This window comes from Ursus americanus, chromosome 7 (assembly GCF_024610735.1).
Source record: "Ursus americanus isolate L20-20 chromosome 7, mUrsAme1.1.p, whole genome shotgun sequence".
NCBI classification, from domain to species: Eukaryota; Metazoa; Chordata; class Mammalia; order Carnivora; family Ursidae; genus Ursus; species Ursus americanus.
In genome coordinates, this window is record NC_142133.1 from 67,388,736 (window position 1) to 67,409,725 (window position 20,990).

Below are 20,990 nucleotides of genomic sequence, written 5' to 3' on the forward strand. Positions count from 1 at the left end.
ACTGGATGGACTTGATATTGTAGTAACAGAAGAATCAGTGGACTTAAAGATCGATCAACAGAAATTATCCAGTCTGAACAAAGAAAGTTAATAGGTTGAAAAAAAATAAATGAAGCATCAGGGACCTGTGGAACAACTGCGTAAGATCTAACATTCATGTCATCGAAATCCCAGAAGGAGAAAGAGTGTGCACTGCAAAACTATTTGAAGATATATGGCTGACAATTTTACAAATGTGGTGAAAATCATGAACTAACAAATCCAAGAAGCAGAGCAAACTGCAAACAGGTTAAACCTAAGACATACAAACACAGACACACAATAACATTTCTGAAAACTAAACACAAAGAAAAAAATTTTGCAAGCAGCCAGAGAAAAACAGTGCATTTGCATATGGGAGAACAAGAGAATGACAGCGAATTTCTCATCAGAAAACACGGAGGCCAGAAGGATTCCTTTACCTTAAGAAAAAAAGATTATTAAGAGCCAATACGGTGCCTGCTTTTCATTCACATTTTAATTTTAGATAGTATTTACTGAATTTCTGCTACAAAAATTGAGAGAAAGTGTACTCATAACTCTAACTCCCATACCTCAATTTATTTTATTTTGTTCAAGTTTCGACATTTACATTCTACCTTATAATTGTATAATCGATTACATATTATAATTACATATGCAATTCCCGCAGGTATTCAGTCTTAGTTCTAATCTTAAGTGAGTTCAGTGTTTGTCATATTTAAAGAACACCATCAACAAGCTGGAACTACGGCTGATTCCTCATTTCGGTTTTATCTGGCCCCCTACCTAAAATGAAAACGCTTCCCTACTACTCTCCTAGTTAACTTTTGTCATAGCACTTAATCACCTGAAATTAATTATGTGCTCTCTCTGTGTTCTTTATTGTCTGGCTCCTTCCTCCACTAAAATGTAAGTTCAATGAAAGCACAGACTTTTATTATGGTCAATGCCATATGATTCATACGCTTCTTTCTTGTATTGGACATTTAGTTTGACAATGGAGAGCTGAAAAGCTCTTCTTTAGAAATGCAGTATTTAAATAATAGGTACAAATTTGGAAAAAATGTGATTTCACAGGCAATTTTTATTTTTTTATTTTTTTTAAAGATTTTATTTCTTTATTTGACAGAGAGAGACAGCCAACGAGAGAGGGAACACAAGCAGGGGGAGTGGGAGAGGAAGAAGCAGGCTCCCAGCAGAGGAGCCTGATGGGGGGCTCGATCCCAGAACACCGGGATCACGCCCTGAGCTGAAGGCAGACGCTTAACAACTGAGCCACCCAGGCGCCCCCACAGGCAATTTTTAAATCAGCATTACTGAGATAAAATCTGTATGCAATAAAACGTGTCTAATTTAAACGGACAGAGGAATAAGTTTTAACAAAAGAACTACCACAATCAAGATTTAGAACACTTCCACTCTCCCAAAATGGATCTTTACAACTCTGTGCAGTCCAGACAATTTTTTTAATAGTTAAAGGTATCCTAAATGAATTTATGAGAAATGGTTTGACATGTTAACAGAACTTTTTTCTATAGCCACCAATTAAAGGATCAAAATGCTTATTTATATTTAGTGAGAAGAAAGAAAGAAAACTCTTATACGCCCCTTCATGCTGCACACACTATATCTAAGAACATACTTTTCCCTCTTCTCCAGGGTGTGTGGGTCTATCTGTCATTCAATTCCCAGCTCGTGCCACCTTCTCTGCAAAGCTCTAAGTCTCCTCTCCTCCTGTCCCTTTAATCTCTATGTTCCGATGGCACATCATTATGACCCTTATCTCAATATCTGTTGCAGTTTATAAACAACTGTTATTCCATTAAAGAACGAACCATATATTACGCATATGTAGAAAACCCAGTATCTGGCATGCAGAGCAGACAGTACATACTCAATAAATTATCTTAAGACTCAGGTAAAACATCACCTACTCAGCAAAGCCCTTTTCCAACTCAACCTCTAAGCCTGAAAATATAAAATGATTTAGTTATGCACTTGGGTATGTTCTTCTAACCCACTACTCAACTAATTCAACTGAATTGCCAATTCAATTAAAAATTCATCATTTGCTGGGGCGCCTGGGTGGCACAGCGGTTAAGCGTCTGCCTTCGGCTCAGGGCGTGATCCCGGCGTTATGGGATCGAGCCCCACATCAGGCTCCTCTGCTATGAGCCTGCTTCTTCCTCTCCCACTCCCCTTGCTTGTGTTCCCTCTCTCGCTGGCTGTCTCTATCTCTCTCAAATAAATAAATAAAATCTTTAAAAAAAAAAAATTCATCATTTGGTCATCTAAAGCTTTCATTTAAATTTTTAATTCTGAATGTTAAATATTAATGCTCAAAAATACTGGTCAATTGCTTGATAAAATGCTTACTATTTTTTAAAAAGAATCTGCACATGTTTATCTAAGCTAATTTAATTTATGATATCTCTCTATTTTGTAAACAATGCAGATTTTAGTCTTGCACAACTACTGGCAACACACTGGTTTTTCTTTAAAGATCTCTTCTTTGTTTATTCCAAATAAATTTCATGACCCTAATTCAGCACAATGAACTGCTTCATAAATGTCAACTTTCAATACCCTAGTGTCACTAATAAGTTAAAAACTAGTTGGGGTGGGGAAGAACCTACTTTTTCATAAAGCCCTAGATAGCAAAGTAGGCCTTCAATTCATAATTTTTGAAGTCTGATCCTTCACTAGAAGATTATAATTTTAAAGAAATTCTAGCAATATTTTTGACAAAACAATGAGAGTTGACATAGTTTTCTTCTATCGTCAATGAAGAAGGCGAGATTTACAAAAATGAAAGTAAAGCTGAAAGAATTACGTATCTGTGTGGCATCGTTCAATGGAGGCTTCCTAAGGCAGTTTTATTTTGACCCTGAGCATTTTGGGGATCATTTTAAATGTTAAGATTTCAATAAAAAATTTCCTGAATATTTAAATTTTTATTTATTCTTCTAATAGCACTGTCCTTTTACAAAACCAAGTTTAACTCTTAAAATTAATAAAAATAACAGCACAAAGGAACAATCATTCCTATCCATAGTTCAAGATGAAAAACAAAACAGCTTTACAATTACTATAAACTGGACTTCTCACATGAAGTTCCACTCCATTTCCAACAGAGTTTAAACTGATCTCCCTGCCTGAACCTGCTCTGGATACCAATGCCAGATTAAACTTCTTGAATTAAATAACTTTTCCAATGTCAACTTCTGTTGAAAAATCATCAATGACTTCCCATACTACAGAATAAAGTCTCATCTAGTTAGCTTGATTTCCATACAAGTCTACTGAGAACACTGCCTTAAGGGGCGCCTGGGTGGCTCAGTTGTTAATTAAGCATCTGCCTTTAGCTCAGGGTGTGATTCCGGGGTCCTGGGATCGAGCCGCACATCAGACTCCTCGGCTGGGAGCCTGCTTCTTCCTCTCCCACTCCCCCTGCTTGTGTTCCCTCTCTCGCTGGCTGTCTCTCTCTCTGTCAGATAAATAAATAAAATCTTTAAAAAACAAAACAAAACAAAACAAAACACTGCCTTAACCTATGCCCCAGCTCCTACCTTATCTTCCAGTCAATTTCTATGGTCAGGCCTTTCCTCAGACTGACCCTCTTCCTGGAGCGGCTTTCCCAACTCCTGGCTCTCAAGAGAAATCCATGTCTTACTGAACTTTCACACTCCATTTCAAACTTCTCCAAAAAATTCCTCATCATCTCCCTTTCTCACTAAGGTACTTATGAACAGGTTCTCTGTATGTGTATATTTCAAATTTAACTTAACATTATTCCACTGATTTGTTCATTTCAATAATAATAATTGTTGAGTACTTATTATAAGCGAAGCTATTCTCGGCACTGGTGTTACAATAGAGAACAAAAGTGATATACTCCCTGTTGTCACAGTGCTTACACTTATACGTATGGAGATGAAGTATTTGGGTATTAATTGATCATAATACATCAAAGTTCCCATTGTTGGCCAATTAGGCTGTCCTCAGTTTTTACTATTATAAGTAATATTATTGTGAATATAGCTCTCATACAGTTCTTTTATTCCTTGAATTATTTATTCAGGGTTAACTCCCAAGAGCAGAATTACTGAATCAATGGTCACAGATATGTTTATGGTTTTTATGATATATATACTACCATACTACCCTCTAAATGAACAGTACCAATTCCAAAAGCAATGCATAAGTACTGGATTGCCTGTGGACGACTTTATTATACTTACTCAGTAAGTATGAAAGGTTATTCACTACTATTGTTTGAATTCCCAGGAGGTTGGACTCTTCTCCTTATTTTTGTTTACTCAATAATCTAATGGACATGACTTTACCAATGTACTTACTCACTCTTATTACTATAAATATTTTTTAAATATTCATAGTAACATTAGATAATATTTAAGATCATGTTTGTAAATATTTTCCATTTTATTTTTCCTTTTCAATTTTATATTAGTTTTCTTTATATAGATGTGCTTAATTCTTTATAGTCAATTTTTTCACCTTCTAACTACTCTTTGCACAGTTTTATAGCTTTTCAATTTTAAAAAGTTAACCATACATTTGCATACAGACATGTTCAACACTGATTTTTCTGTTATTTGATCTCAAAACTTATTAAATAATTCTACCACCTGACAGACTTTATGCTTGCTCACTGTATATTAAATTCCTAAATCATATTTTTTCAATACTAAAGGTATTTATTTTTCTTTTCTTTTTTTTTTTTTAAAGATTTTATTTATTTATTTGACAGAGATAGAGACAGCCAGCGAGAGAGGGAACACAAGCAGGGGGAGTGGGAGAGGAAGAAGCAGGCTCCCAGCAGAGGAGCCTGATGTGGGGCTCGATCCCATAACGCCGGTATCACGCCCTGAGCCGAAGGCAGACGCTTAACCACTGTGCCACCCAGGCGCCCCGATATTTATTTTTCTTAAAAAATAATATTTTTAGGTTTCTGAAACTAGGAGAACTATCAGAATTCATGTCTAAAAACCTACCACTAGCCAAGCAAAAGAGTAAGTTGTAAGTCACTGCTTACCCATGTGTAAATCTATGGGAAATACCGTTCCTGAGAAGATACCTGTTTTACCCAACTACGACCATAGCAGTTAACTGCATAGGTTAACTCATATGAGTCGAACTTGAAGTTAAATCTGAAAGCCTAACTGTTGCTTGAAAATATTTTCAGAAAGGCTGAACTGTGATGAAGCTCCGCAATAAAAAGCTATTGTGGTATAAAAGTTGTCCATTGCAGGGCAAGCAAGGGCAATTAAAGCCAGTAGAAATTGCCCAATCTTTCAAAATAGATCAGAGAATTATCAGTGTTGAAGAGAGACACCGGTGTGACCGATTTACATTTTACAAGGTACTAACACCCAACTGCTGGATATCAATCTGTCAAAAGTTTCCAGGTGTCTCAAAAAAGAAGTTATTTAATTCACAGTTTATATGTAGAAAAACTGAAACTATGAGTTTAGCCAAAAAAGAAAAGCAGTTAAATCCAAACATTTCCCATATGACTCAAAACTATATCATCATAATGTGTAAAGAAAAAAAGCAAGCACAGGTGAGGGAAAACAGCGTGTCAGACTGTGAAAAAGGATTTGATTTTATGATTCCAAAGAAGATGGTATAGAAATTATATGGATAAATGTATGCTTCTGTCAGTTAATTTATAAGAATTTTTAAAATAAATTTAATGTTTCTTTTTTCTTGAAAATGTATTAAATCAATAGTATGTATCATAACCAACAGTCTTAGAATGTTGAAAATGCACTGTTTATATATATGCACGTATATATTTGTCTACATCTGTTCAGTTATTTATTTGCTCTTTCATTTCTGAGTAGAGAAAGGCAAGAATAGAGAAGCAGGAACAAAACTAAAGATATAATGCATAAAAGATCAAACCCTTTCAAGCTCCTAAAGGTTACTGTGATGCGGAAAAATACATGATGAATGAAGTAAATACAACCCAGATGAAAAATGACAACCAGTTAGATAACTAGCTAATAATAACCAAAAAATCTGATAAAATTAAAGGTAAGTAATAGCAAATAGAAACAGCTGAGAAAAAGTAAATAGAAATTCAGCTTAATTCAGCTTAAAGTAAGAGTATTAAGAACTTATTAAAACTATGTGGTTATCTGAACAAGATTCAGAATACCATAATTCTTTTTTTTAATTTTTATTTAAATTCAATTAGCCAACATATAGAACATACAGAACATCATTATAGAATACTTTTTTTTTTTTTTAATATTTCATTCATTCATTTGACAGAGAGAGAGAGAGAGCACAAGCAGGGGGAGCGTCAGGCAGACAGAAAGGGAGAAGGAGGCTCCCCGCTGAGCAGGTAACCGGACATGGGGTTCCATCCCAGGACCCTGGGATCACGACCTGAGCCGAAGGCAGACGCTTAACTGACTGAGCCACTCAGGCACCCCCAGAATATCATAATTCTTGATCAACCACCCTACCACCACAAAAGATTCCAGAAAGTGAAAACGAGAAAGGATGTACCAGGCAAAATTGCCTGTTTTTATTAAAAGGTTTGGAAAACAAGCAACTAAAGACTCTTCCGCCTCAGTTACAGGTTATCCTAATACTTGAAATACTGAGAATAAGCGAACTGGTTTCTTGGCTTCTTTCATACTCAGGCCATCTTAACCCACAGAAAAGAAGAAGGAAAAAATAATCCATCAAGTATTTCCACAAACAGCCATGATGGAGTTACAGGAATCCAATTAATCCTCCTGCCTTATACAACCAGAAAACTGGATAAACTGGACTAATAAAACAACAATTTTCAGATATTGGACAACAGTCAAAGCAGGAGTGGGATTCCTGAGAAAGTGGGGGAGGAAAATGAGGTGAGTCCTATAATTGTCCCACCTCATACCCTTGAGGCAGTTTCTAGGATGCAGCATAGAAAGTGAGGACTTCAATGAGCCTGGAAATCTCAGAGGGTTGAGGAGACAGAGAATGATGTTCAGGGAGGACAAGGCAGTCAGAATTTGTGGAAAGGCATACCAGAGAAAAGGGACTGCACAGAGAGACACAGCTCTAGAGATCTGCAGAGGTGTCCCCTTCACGGCTTGACAGGTAGTGATCTGTCCTGTATGAGAGGAAACTACCTAAGGTTGGTGAAAGGACCACTGAAAAATAAATAGGCCAAAGAATTCCTAAAACTCATACAAGATTACGAATAGTTTGTATTCCCATCAAGTTGAATGAAAAGACCTCATGATACATGAGACATTAAGTAAAGTCCTCAGAAGGTATTAACTCTAAGTTAGCTCCAGGAAAACAGGCTGCTCTAGACCCACCCTAACAAAGCTTCCTCAAAACAAAGCAAGTCTCAAAAAAGCACCAAAGAGATTTCAAAAAATTCAACTGCATGCCAAAACTTAGACTAACATCATTGAGAGGAATACAACAAAATCCAGCACCCAGTATCATAAAATTCACAATGTCTGACATCCAATGAAAATTTACCAGGCATATAAATTAAAAGGGAAATACGACCTATAACCAGGAGAAAGACAAATCAATAGAAACAGATGCAGAACTGACAGAGACACAGAATTTGGCAGACAAAGATGTGAAAAGAGCTACTATAAATATGCTCAATATGCTCAAGAAGGTAGAGAGACACATGGAAGTGTTGAGGGATAAGTGGAAGATTTTTTTAAGGCCGAAATGGAAATTCTAGGAATGAAAAATAGAGTATCTGAAATGAAAAATACACTGGATGGGATTAACAGCAGATTCAACAATTAACTTGAAAACCCAGCAATAGAAAAATATTGAGAATGAAGCACAAAGAGAAAAAAATACCGAAAAAAAGAAAGGAAAAACAGAAAGAACACCAATGATGTATAGTAATATATCAAACAATTTAATATACACGTAATTGGGGTCCTAAAACTGGAGGGAAGAAGGTGACAGAAAAAAATATTTGGAAAAATTATGGGCAACATTTTTTCTAACCATAAACCCACAGATCCATGAAGCTCAACAAAATTCAAGAAGGAAAAACAAAGCAAACCACACTTAGAAATATCATAATCAAACCGTTGAAAACCAGTGGTTAAGAAAAAATGGAAAAAGCTGTCAGATTATGTACAGAAAAACAAAGACTTCTCATCAGAACCTATGCAAATGAGAAGTCAATGGAGTGAAAGCACTAAGTGCTAGAAGAAAGACACTGTCAACCTGAAATTCTGTATCTGGTTAAAATATATTTCAAAATGAAAGTGGCAATGTTTTTAGACAAAGGTTGAGAAAAATTCATTACAAGATATGCAATGCACTTAAGTGCTCTCTAGGCAAAAAACCTGCATCCTCACAAAGGAATAAAGAACACCGGTAACAGTAAATACATTAACAGATACAAAAGATATCTTTGTCTAAGTTTTTAAGTTCTGGGTTGCTGTTTCCCAATTATCTTAATTTCAATAAAAATCTTTGCTCACAGCAGAAATGTAAGTAACTCCCCTAAAGAATCTTACTCTCATGAAGTAATCATTGTTAAGATATTCATACAGATTTCATAACATTAGTTGGGCATATTTCCATTTTTTATAATCTCTAGAACAGTTTCTCACCATAGGAATTATATGTTCCTTGAAAGTTAGAAAAAAAACTCACTGGCAAAACGATCTGGCCCCAGAACCAATTTTTGGAGAAAATTTCTTAAACTTTCTTCCATAGTTCTTGGTTTACCCAGATTTTCTCCTTAACGCAGTTTGAGTGTTTAACAATTCATTTCAAAGAGATTTCAAATGAACTGGCTTACAAATAAATAAATCCGTCTCTTTTCTATATATATATTTAAAAATTTCTTATCTATATATATTCCCTTTATTCTTTCGTACTTTGGTTTTCTATCTTTTCCTTGATAAGATTAGATTTATTTGTTTTTTTTTTTTAAAGATTTTATTTATTTATTCGACAGAGAGAGAGCCAGCCAGAGAGAGAGGGAACACAAGCAGGGGGAGTGGGAGAGGAAGAAGCAGCCTCATAGCAGAAGAGCCTGATGTGGGGCTCAATCCCAGATCGCCGGGATCACGCCCTGAGCCGAAGGCAGACGCTTAACCGCTGTGCCACCCAGGCGCCCCCTAGATTTATTTGTTTTTTAATCCTAAGAAACAGCTCTTAGATTTTTCAATTCTATTGTTCGTTTTTTAATGCATCTGTTTCTGCTTTTATCTTATTTATATCCTTCCTTTCCCCTAGGCATTTATTTTGTTGGTTTTATTTGTTATACTAAATTCTCCAGTTGAGTTCATTTCTTTTTTTTAATCAATTTATTTCTAAGCTTGGTATTAGTCTTAGCTTGAGTCTCATTTCAGTTAGCTTAATAATCAGTTATTGTATATTTGATCTCCTCTTTGACTCAATATTTAAGAACAGTTTCTGTTTGATTTTTCCAAGTGGTTGGAGTAGTGCATTTTAAACTTCTGCTGTAGAGAGAAAATGGACACAAAAAGTTCCAGCTTTTCAGGAATTTACTGAGGTTTTTCTTTGTGGCTTAACCTAAAATTTAAATTTTTTTTTTAAATGTTGCATGGTCAACTGGAAAAGTATACTTAATCCCAAATTTAAAGAAAGCTTTAGAAGTGAATAAGCCCCATTATAAAAGCAATGTAGGTTTTGCACTGTAGTCAGGCTTTCACTTTTAACTAGCATTAAATGCATGCATATGATATTAAGAATAAGGACCGAGATTCTCAGTTTTGCACCTAACCTAATTTTATGTTTACATTGCTAGATAAAATGTAATGTAATAATGTAATAATTTTATTATTAATAAAATTTTAATAATGTAAGAATTTCTTTTTTTTTTTAAAGATTTTATTTATTTATTTGACAGACAGAGATACAGCCAGTGAGAGAGGGAACACAAGCAGGGGGAGTGGGAGAGGAAGAAGCAGGCTCCCAGCGGAGAAGCCTGATGTGGGGCTTGATCCCAGAACACCGGGACCACGCCCTGAGCCGAAGGCAGACGCTTAACGACTGCGCCACTGAGGCGCCCCAATAATGTAAGAATTTCTAACTTCAAGGAATGTCCAAAAGTTCTTGAAAGTTTCAAAAGTTTTTTAAATTCACTTCCATGTTAAACATTTCCATGTTCATCTTTAACTGAGGAAGTTAAAGTAATAAAATACTGGCACATCACTCCATGTCAAACACCATTTTCAAAAACCAGTAATGCATCCCTCCTTCTTCTCTAAAATGGTAAAATGTGATTTGACTAGTGAGTAGCATGTTAGAACTATGACCTTTCTTGTATGAGACACTATACTCCAACTAATATATCTATGATTAATAACTTTTAAGGAGCCCTATCATATCAGAAATTTATACTGAACTAGCTAAATCACTGGTTTTCCAAAATCTATGCTTTTGCAGTTTGTTTGAACTAGAATAATACACTTTCTTTTTTAATTCTGATTAAAAATAGTTTCTGAAGTCGAACTTTTGATTTTATCCCAAGAGAAAGAGATGGATGAATCTTTACTGTGAGTTAACTTCAAAGTAAGCCTTATTGGGATACCTGGATGACTCAGTTGGTAGAACACGTGACTCTTGATCCCAGGGTTGTGAGTTCAAGCCCCACCACTGGGCTTGGAGCCCACTTAAATAAAAAAGTAAGCCTTATTAAGACTCAGTTTCTTATACATAAAATAGATGTAATAATAGTTTACATCTCACAGAAATAACTATGAATCTGAAAATATATAGAATCTAGAATCTGAAAATATATATGTCTGTCACAGTGCCTGGCACATAGTGAACATTAAATATTAACTATTATTATTATATTTTTTGTTTTCCTCATGTCAGCTTTCTTTTCTCTTAAATTCACTAATCCCAAACTCTGTAAATGGCCATATTAGCAATGCCTCCTCATTTAAGATCATGTACTGAACAATAATCATCTCAATGCCTTTACCAACTGACTGATAACAGATACTAAATTGAGTACCTCTCAACAATGCTTAATTTTGCCGATCACCTTTTTGTTTCCAAGGTATCCACGTATAGTTTGGGAGGTATTTCATCTTTCCACAAAAAGCTTTCATGATCAGATAGAGAGTGAGTTTCTATCATACACATTTATTTTATTCTTCAAAAAGTATCTTTTATCTCTAACCAATAAACTATAGCCCATAACAACAAAACCTCTTCTTTAATAGTCAAGTGACCAATTGTTCAATTTTAATAGCTACGCCACTCAGTAATTATAGCTGTCATTTGAAAAATGGAATTCTTGTACTCTACCATCTTCAGTTTCCAAATAGTTTAATATCATTTTCAAAAATACCATTAAAGATATGTTAGGTTACTACAGTTTACTGCTATACAAAATCACAGGTGCACCTGAGTTAGAGGGAGGAGCATGGTAAAGTACAGAAAAATAGCACAGCTTTTAACTAGCTATACCAGGTCTTTTATAACTTTTAGGAAAAGGCTGTAACTATGACTCATCTCTTTCTCTTGAGGGTGAAACCAAAAATCTTCTTTCTAGTAAGGAAAGTATATGCCTCCTTTCATGAAGCTTAGCTATCCTAAAACCCATGGAGTTGTAACAAGTCACATTTCCCCCTAAATTGTTCCCACCCCACCCTCTAAAAGGCAAGTATCCTTTTGACAACCAACTCTCTCGGTAATCTTTCTCAAACTCAGAGATAATTATTTTTAAAAAGTTCCTTACAGAGAACACAGAAATTACTCATTAAACCACCATAACACATTATCAACAGTTTTTGTCACCTGTCCCAGGCCTAGGACTTCTCTTAAAATAACTAAGCCATATTCACCCTTTGCCATTTTAAAAATTAAAGAAAAGGAACAATTTTTAAACAAAATCGTAAATAAGTTACCTCTTAAATCAGAAGGCATATGTTCATTAGATACATATTGTGTGCTAAACCATATACTAAGTGCTTTGCCTAATTTTATCTTATGTAACCTATGTAAAGTCAGGTGGGAAGTAATTATATAACAGGTGTAAGGGCTAGGTGAAGGAAGGAGTTATTTTATCTAAGATTCATAAAGAAATTAAGCAAATAGGACCAATGAAATCAACAAATAATTGAAAGTAAAATGAGCCATGAATAGGCTGCTTACAGACCAGGAAATAAACCAAAAAAACAAACAAAACAAAAAAACCACTAGAAGCCGTTACAATACACTTTATTCTGTTTCTTGCTACACACTAATTCTTAGACTAGTAGTGAGTACCTTATATTTGTAAAGAAAACTGCTATTTAAAAGTTTAACTTCTAGCCAGCACATTAAAACAAACAAAAATAAAAGGTAGGATTAGAGCAGAGAGAAGTTACAAGGAGAGATACAAAACCTAGAGAAGCACAGACTCTAGGGTACAAGGCCTGGATTCGAATTCCAGCTGTAACCTTGGGCAAGTTAACGTCTATATAATTGGAGATCTTGTAAGGATCAAATGGGTTAATACATGTAGTGCTTAGAATTAAACGCCTGGTAAATAGTAAGCACTATAGTGCTTACTGTCCTTTGCAAGCAATATGATTTTGTAAGCAATATGATTTTCTACACAGAAAACCCAACAGACTCAAGAAATTATCAGAAATAAGAATTCAGTGGGTTGCTAAATACACATAATTCAACTGTCCTCTTATAAGCCAACAGAGAGAATAGATTTCTGGACCTTCTTCTTATGGAAATGTTCAAAAAAGCTTAGAGAATAGTACCAAGAATTACACCACTACCACCCCCAATGCCAGAAGTACCTACTTTTTTGTGTGTGTGGTGAAGATCTGGGGACATGAATCCAAAATCAGTGGTCTCTTTTTAGATAAAAAGAGAATCAAAAGGGAGATTTTTAAAAGGACAAACAGAATGCTGAGTCTGATAATAAGTATCAAGGGCATAATAATATTAGGACTTACGTTAACTGAAATCATATCAACGTCAATGATAGTGCTGAGAAATATTTCTTTTAAATTGTAAGACCTGGAAAACTTTGCTATTTGAAGTGCCTACTTTAAACGACGATCACATCAACTCGAGGCCAATATGGTTTTATCCCCACCCACCGCCTCCCCTCTATTCTGGATAATAATGAAATAGATCCCAGACATATAATCATTTTAATATGGATCCACAATCATTTAAATATGGATCTCTAAAAGGTAATGACTCTTTTTAAATATAACTACATACTATTATCACACCTAAAAATTACCAAAAATTTCTTAATACCAAATATGCATTGTTCAAATTTCCCTGATTATTTCATAAATATTTATGTATGACAATCTGGACCCAGATAAAGTCCAATCATTGCTATTAATCTCAGGTTTCCTTCTCATTTCTCTTTTTTTGTTCCTTACAATTTATTTGCTGGAAAAAAAAAAACCAAGTTGTGCATCTCAAGGACTTCTCCTAAGCCTAGACTTTGCTGACTGCATCTCCATGGTATCATTTCATTTGTTTCCCTGATTTCTATGTTTCCTGTAAACTGGTAGACCTAGAGGCTTGATGAGATTCGGGTTCAAGTTCTATTTTTTGGCAAGAATACTTACTAGGTTGTATTGTGAACTTTCATTGAGAGCAATCTAACGTCTGGCTCTCCCTCTCTGTGATGATAGCAGCCACCAATGATGTTTACCTAGGTCTAGGAATTCACTACAAAGTGGTGATGTTCTACTTATCACTCTTTTTTCATTTATCAACCAGAATACTCCTCAGAAAAGAAACTTCCTCTTTTCAACTCTTTGGTTACATTCAGGTACATTCAGGTACAGCTAGCTGGCTCCAAAGAAAACTAATCAGGTTTGGGGTTTTTTTTTTAACTATCATTATGAACTCATGGATTTAAACATATTTGATGTGATTGATTATATTGCAGTTATACTTACTAATGCTCAAAATGTCTCATCTTTGGCCAGCCAAACCCCATTCAATTAAGCACCTTTGTTGTTTTGCCACACCCTGTTAGTGTTTGATAATCTCCTTGCAAAGATTTCAAGTCCCCAGGTCTAGAATCATCTTTAGCCATAAGCTGCTTTCCATATTCAACTAGTTTCTTTCTTATTCTGTATTTCTACTAAATTAAAAATCACTAATTCTTAATGACAAATCAGCTATGTTATATACTGTGGAATTACAACTGAACATGGACCTAGAAATTGTAACACTATTTCTCACTGAAGTCTTTCAGCATTCCATTGAATGGAAAAGAAGAGAAGAGAAGAGAAGAGAAGAGAAGAGAAGAGAAGAGAAAAGAAAAGAAAAGAAAAGAAAGAAAAGAAAAGCACATATCCCACTCAAAACTAGATTTTAAATGCTTCAATTTGAAAGACTGGAGCAAAAAGATTCCTAATCTATTCTCTGCTGGCATTTTGGCTCTGGAAAGTATTTTTTCATGCTCTATTCCAAAATTCGGGGATGGTTTTTAAAAATGCACAATAAAAATGCACTGTTTTTTTCTTTGATAAATTGATAAAATCATCAAGTATAAGAAAATGGTCAAACTCTTAAAGGTTGAAGTATTTTGTACCATAATTCAGACTTTTGTAAAATCCTCATATCTCACCCTTAACATTAAAATTCATGATAACTGTGAATATGAACTTATAAGTTCTGACTATTTGAAATATCAAATATATTTACTATGCTGTGCGCCCTTCAAATCATAGAAATGGCATTATCAGTATTAAAAGAAATATTTATCTTATTTTACTAAAAAATGAATTAAACATTTAAAGCCCTGAGCTTTAGCTAGAGCTAGCTAGCTAGCATGCATCACTGTGAAAAGGCACGATCCTATACTTAATGACCATTTCTTCACAAAACGCTGAAAAGACATGGCCTTAGTGGTCAAAAATTGCTTATATCCACAATTTTTACCACTGTGATATTAAATCACAATCAAAAATCACATTACTGAGGAGGTACCTGGGTACTTCAGTCGGTTGGGCATCAACTCTTGATTTTGGCTCAGATCATGATCTCAGGGTCCTAAGAACTAGCCCCACAGCAGGCTCCGTGCTGAGCATGAAGTCTGCTTGGAATTTTCTCTCTCTCCTCTCCTTCTGCCCCTCCCCCTGCTTGTGCCCTCTCTAAATTAATTAATTAATTAATTTGTAAAAATCTAAAAAAAAAAAAAAATCACATTACTGAATGTCAATTCTCCCTGAAAAAAAGCAGATATGAACTGATACCCTGGTGTGATTTCTTTTCCTCACAGATTAAGTGAACCCTTTCCTGCAACTAACCTTGTGAGGCTTTGACCACAGGAACTAATGCAACTTTTCCAGTCAACACTGGCTTTAAACAAAGGCCACCAAACACCACCACCAACAACAACAAAACAAAATAACAACAAAAAAACTCCTTTGCTGCAGTAAAGATTTTTCAGTGATAAACAGTAACACATCTCTATGAAGTGCTGGTATGTTCTCTGAACATCAGTGCTTTCATCCAACTGAAAAACAAAAATTCTGCTAGCGTGCACACGTGACAGTAATTGCTTTTCCAGATGGTATGCCTTTGATAAGGGATTTTTGCCAAAAGCTCATTTTACTTTCTCTCCAAGCATAATATTTGCCATTAACTTTGAAACTGGTTTTACAAGCTTCTCACTAGTAGTGTGAGCTGACCTGTTTTTTTGCTATGAGAAGGATAATTGTGAATGATACTTCAGTAGTGTGGTCTCCTCTGTATTTAGCAACAACACTCACTAATCTCACACTGAGAAGCATTATTTTATATAATTTATACACATTTCACTTTCCATCACAAGTCTAAAAAGTAATATTTCTAAGACAGAAATATTAATTCCATTCCCCAGGGCAGCATGGAAGTAGAAGAGCCGAAGTTTGTGCTCTTTCCATCATGCCACAGAGAAAACCGTAGCAGGGGATACCTATTCCCTTAATATACCTTGTTGACATTTGTTTTCAAATGTTTTCTTGAGTCCAAATAAAATATTTTTTAAAGGTACCATTTTAACTTAATGTAAACTATAATCTAGGACATAACCTTGTACATGTTCTAGAGCCATAATCCAGGTACTGATTTTATTTTGTTTTGATCCTCTTCAAACAAAACAAAATCCCACAATCTCAAAATCTAAAGTTCCCTCAAAAAAAAATTACAAGAAAATATTGTTAAAATGTATCATACAAAACTTCTGAGCACAAGTTTGTGTAATTTTCACTTTTTTTCATTTTCAAAGGGGAAAATGAAAAATATTAATGAAGGATATCATATGCAAACTCTTGTAAATGAGTGGGGAGATATAAGAAATTGATGAAGTAGAGATATCTTCGTTTAAGGAATTAAGCAAATAAATTTAGCTATATAGCACTTTCACAAGTAGAACCATAAATAGTTAACAGCCACAACCAAGTAGTCAGCAAACTGATCAGAACTTCCTATTCCCTAATCTTAACTTTTGTTGAGATCGGAACATAGTACAATATTACTTAGAAAGGGCTTCCAAAATCTGATTTTACGTGCTCGTTTTATGATTGTTTTTAAATGGTTTTCAGATGAGTGTATTTAGCTTCCCTAGCCCCAAGAGTAAACATTTGAAGTGAAAGATTTCTTCAACTTCATTTATAATGAAGCTATAGAATAATTTATATTCTTCCCCATATCTAGAAACATGAAGTTACAGAATAATTTATATTCTTCCCCATACCTAGAGTCATTCTTTGCAAAGCTTAGACATTCAACTACTGTTGTTAATGTTGTTAAACATCAGTTAAAAGAAAGAAGAAAAGATATCTTTAAAAACCAAGGGAAATGGTTCCAATAACAAGACACATTATATATTTAATTATCATTACCCTTTGATTCAAAATGACACCAAAAAATTTTTAGAGAAGTACAATGTATCTACTAGCTGCCAAGAACAGTTTTAAAACTTCTCATCAAAGCAACCTAATTCTTCTTCATCTGCTATTTGATTTGAGGTAACTTTTCTTTCACAAACATTGCTCAGTTATACCATCCCCTTTAGAAGGGAGCCCTATAACTAAAGCAGTCTTAGGATTTTCCAATATCATGGAATTATTTATTACTTTAGAATTTATTGCTTTATAAATCAGAACAAAATGAAATTAATAATCCTTGCAGTAAGTAATACATTTTTCTCAGATTTTCTTCTTTGTATTCTAGCAAGATTAATCTACAAACCTCTACAATGTATACAGAGAACCAACCAACTTTGACCTGCCCCTTAAAATAATTTTCCATACTTCTTTCCTATTTGGAAAAACCTAATTAAAAAAATATATTTTGTTTTTAAATGAACACCTAACTGACTATATCCAGTTAGGAATATATGTGTATTTGGAAAAATAGAGTACTGTTTGTTTTCTGTTGATACTACATTTCCTTTGATTGTTTCCAACTGTCTTATGTAGTCTTTAAAGTGGGGATCCGCCCCATGATTTGGACGTGTCACTTGGTTCTTTAATTATTTATCTCCCTTTCTGGTCCAAGTGAAACTAACCCAACAGATCCCAAAAGTCCCACATGGACAGTCTATGAGGAGTAAAAGTGACACTTCTTGGTGAATAAAAAACCCTTAATAATAAATTTAGGAGAAGAGGAACAAAAAGGTTTCCAAATCAAACTAAAGGACAATCACTAAAACCTCATGTATCATGTGAGCAGACTCTGTTAGAGTGCTGAATTCAGCTGCTCATCCCAGAGGGTCATGACATAAAATAATCACTAAATTGACATTTATTTATTCCAGTTCTTCTAACATACTTTACTCAGTCTTAATCTGCACCCAGAAGATTTCTTATAATTGACATGCTTTACTAATTATAAAGAGCATCTCCCTTTAAAATATGGATTTTTTTATCAACTAGTTTTAGGGGGAAGTGGGTAAGGAAGGTTGAACTCTTCTCTAAAAGCTAACATTCTCTGGGGCTCCTGGGTGGCTCAGTCAGTTAAGTACTTGACTCTTGGTTTTGGCTCAGATCCTGATCTCAGGGTCATGAGACTGAGCCCTGCATCGGGCTCCATGCTCAGCACAGAGTCTGCTTAAAACTCTCTCTCTCTCCCCCCTCTGCTCCTCCCCCCATGCTCTTGCACACTCTCTCTAAAATAAATAAATAAATCTTAAAAAAAAATAAAAGCTAACCATTGTAACATAAAAACTTTTAAACTTATGAAATCTACATATAGAAACCAAAATTATAAAATGACTTCCAAGGAGTCAGATTAAAGTAAATTTGTGCCTCAAATACCTTAGAAAAAGTAGAAATTCTAAATGTCGGTGTCTTCATTTGGAACCAAAATTTCCTACTGCATGCTCTTGCTGATGGTCCGTGATTTTATCATCAGAGTCAGTTCCAGTTACATTTCCACTAATACGGACAGATCTAAAGTAAGAGAAGGAAGACAAATTTAGTCTACTGAAAACATTACAGACTTTAGATTCTACCACGTATCATTGTTTCCCTGTACGCATGCAAAGATTCCTATATAGATGCTTTAGTTGTTCAAGAAACACCAATTCTCATTCTTGTCCCCACTACAAACTTTAAAAATTGAAATTAAAGATTACAGGCTAAATAAATAAAATTAATAACAGATCATTAGTTACTCGCTTTAAAAGGTTCAGATCCCCAATGAAGCTAAGCAGAGCAAGCTGGGCTTTACATTGGTATTCCAAGGAGACCGGGACCCTTAACTATCAGCTTATTCATCAGAGTTGCTGACGTCACCGCAGCAGCAGTGGCCTCAGTAACCTGTTTCAAGTAAAGTGGAACAGTAGGAGGAAATGGGATTCCTAGCAGAAGATACTTCAGTGTAATGGCTAGCATTCATTACTGGGTCATTGGCAATGAGATAGGACAAATGGGATTTTTTAAATTAATGATAGTACTATGTCTTCCCACTTTTATCTCAAAGCTAACTCCTAGGGTTGCCTGGGTGGCTCAGGGGATTAAGTGTCTGCCTTCAGTTCAGGTCATGACCCCAAGGTCCTGGGATTGAGCCCCACATCAGGCTTCTTGCTCAACAGAGAGTCTGTGTCTCCCTCTCCCTCTGCCCCTTCCCCAGCTCATGCTCACTCATTCACTCTCCTGTTCTCTTTCTCAAATAAATAAAATAAGAAATAAAAATAAATAAAAAATAAATGAAAAGTTAAATAAATAAAAACTCCTAACAATGGGGGGACTTGGCAGACATCAGAGAATGTTTAAGAAATGTGAAACCTACTGGCTTTCATTACTTAAAGCCTAACTGGTTTAGGCTTTATCACCCAAGGTTAAGCTTTTTACTAAATTTAATATTCCCTTTAGATCACAAAGACAGAGTGGATTAGGTCCAGAGAAATCATTATATCACAGGCCCATTCAGGAATGTTACTAGTTAGTTCTACCTATGGCTTCCACCCATCACCCTTGGGCTTTACCCAAAACACAAACCATTCTGGCCAGCTACCCTCTCCCCTATTTTCACGCCCACAGTGCTCTCTGTGCTTTCTCACCCACCCCATGTTTTCCCCCACTGTTGCCCTTCCTTCCAACCTTTTCCCTGGGGAACCTCTGGAAACCTCTTTTACACAGTGAAACAAATCACTTCTCCGTCCTCAACCTATAATGAATACTTCTTTTAACCCCTCAGCTATATCCGTCTATTGAGAAGAACCCTCTAGAGTGAAGGCTAAGGCACTAGGGCTCAACCTTCTCCACAGTGATATTTCTAGATCCTTACTCACAAGCAATCCTATTCCTTACTTCAGGCTCAGGCCATCTGGCTGTCCCACCTTCTTCTCTTCATCATGCAATAACCCAATCTACCTTTTGTAACCTAGGTCCAGATTTAATTCCTTAGATGCACTCCACCTAGTATTATCTCTCCAGTTAGCTACTATGTTATTACCAGTCTCAAAATGTTGGTTGTCACCCAAACTATCAATCTCTCTAGTATGTTACTTTCTTTCAACCACTTCATCACCTTCAAATTCCTAATCCAGGTTCGATTCAATCAATTGCCAAGGAGAAAACACCCAACCATGTAGATTGATCCTGTTATACCATTAAAGTCTTCTATTTCAGACTTACTCTTTTACAATCAGGTCCTTCCCCCATTATTCATACTACCTTTCTTTCCAAACTTTAGCCACACTTCCTCTTCCAGTCCTACAGGGGGTGGGATGGGACAGCGATTTCTTCATGTTTTCCCCAACTGTTTGTGCAGGTTATTGATATTGTGAAAACATTATTTCTTCCATTTACTTTGAACATTTTCTCAACTGTTGGCTTTAATATAAAAGTTTTTTTATTTTTAGGTGGCCAGATTTGTCCACCACTGTCTTCTCCATCTCTTTTATTATTTTTCTGCTTAGAAATTTCTCCCCTTTCAATGATAGCAGATAAATACTCTGATGTTTACCTTTCTGTGGGCTAATTATTCCAATACTTCATTCCAAAAGATGCATGGAATGAGATCTGACTCTAAACTGTTTTCTGAATTGCCCAGTTTTCCTAACAACACTCAGTAATTCTCACCATCCTTCAGTTTATAAGGTTTTTTTTTATAAGGTTTCTTTTCACATATTTCATTTGTTTTTCTACAATACAGTTGATTTCTGAGCTATAATCTGTGGAAGTAATGTGATTATTGTTTCCTTATATTGTACTTTGTGGTAAGAATATCCTCTGGTATTCTCATCTCCTGTTCTTACTGACAACAATTAGATACATTTTATTTGTTTCCCAGGACATGCCAAGTGATTTCATGAATAAGAAATGGTCTCCCAGTCTACTCTAAGCACTGTGTATTTCTGTTATGGTTGTTGCCTACACACACTGTTCCTTTCTGTTTTAAGGGATCATCCATTCCACTACTGAGTCTAGAACTGAAACCTTTCTAATCGTGCTAGAAAGCCACACTTTCTATATATTTATTCACCTGGAGCCAGATTC

The 20,990-nt window shown here is 35.3% G+C and overlaps 1 protein-coding gene across 7 annotated transcripts in view; it reads right to left on the reverse strand.

The window, feature by feature from the left end:
• The window catches only part of NCOA1 (nuclear receptor coactivator 1), a 239,325-nt gene that overhangs the window by 165,511 nt on the left and 52,824 nt on the right, over positions 1 to 20,990 (reverse strand). For all 7 annotated transcript variants that reach the window (XM_087863808.1, XM_087863810.1, XM_087863811.1 and 4 more), the window contains exon 2: positions 18,303 to 18,437. The gene's annotated coding sequence lies outside the window, so the exon portion shown is untranslated. The remainder of the gene's footprint in view (positions 1 to 18,302; positions 18,438 to 20,990) is intronic.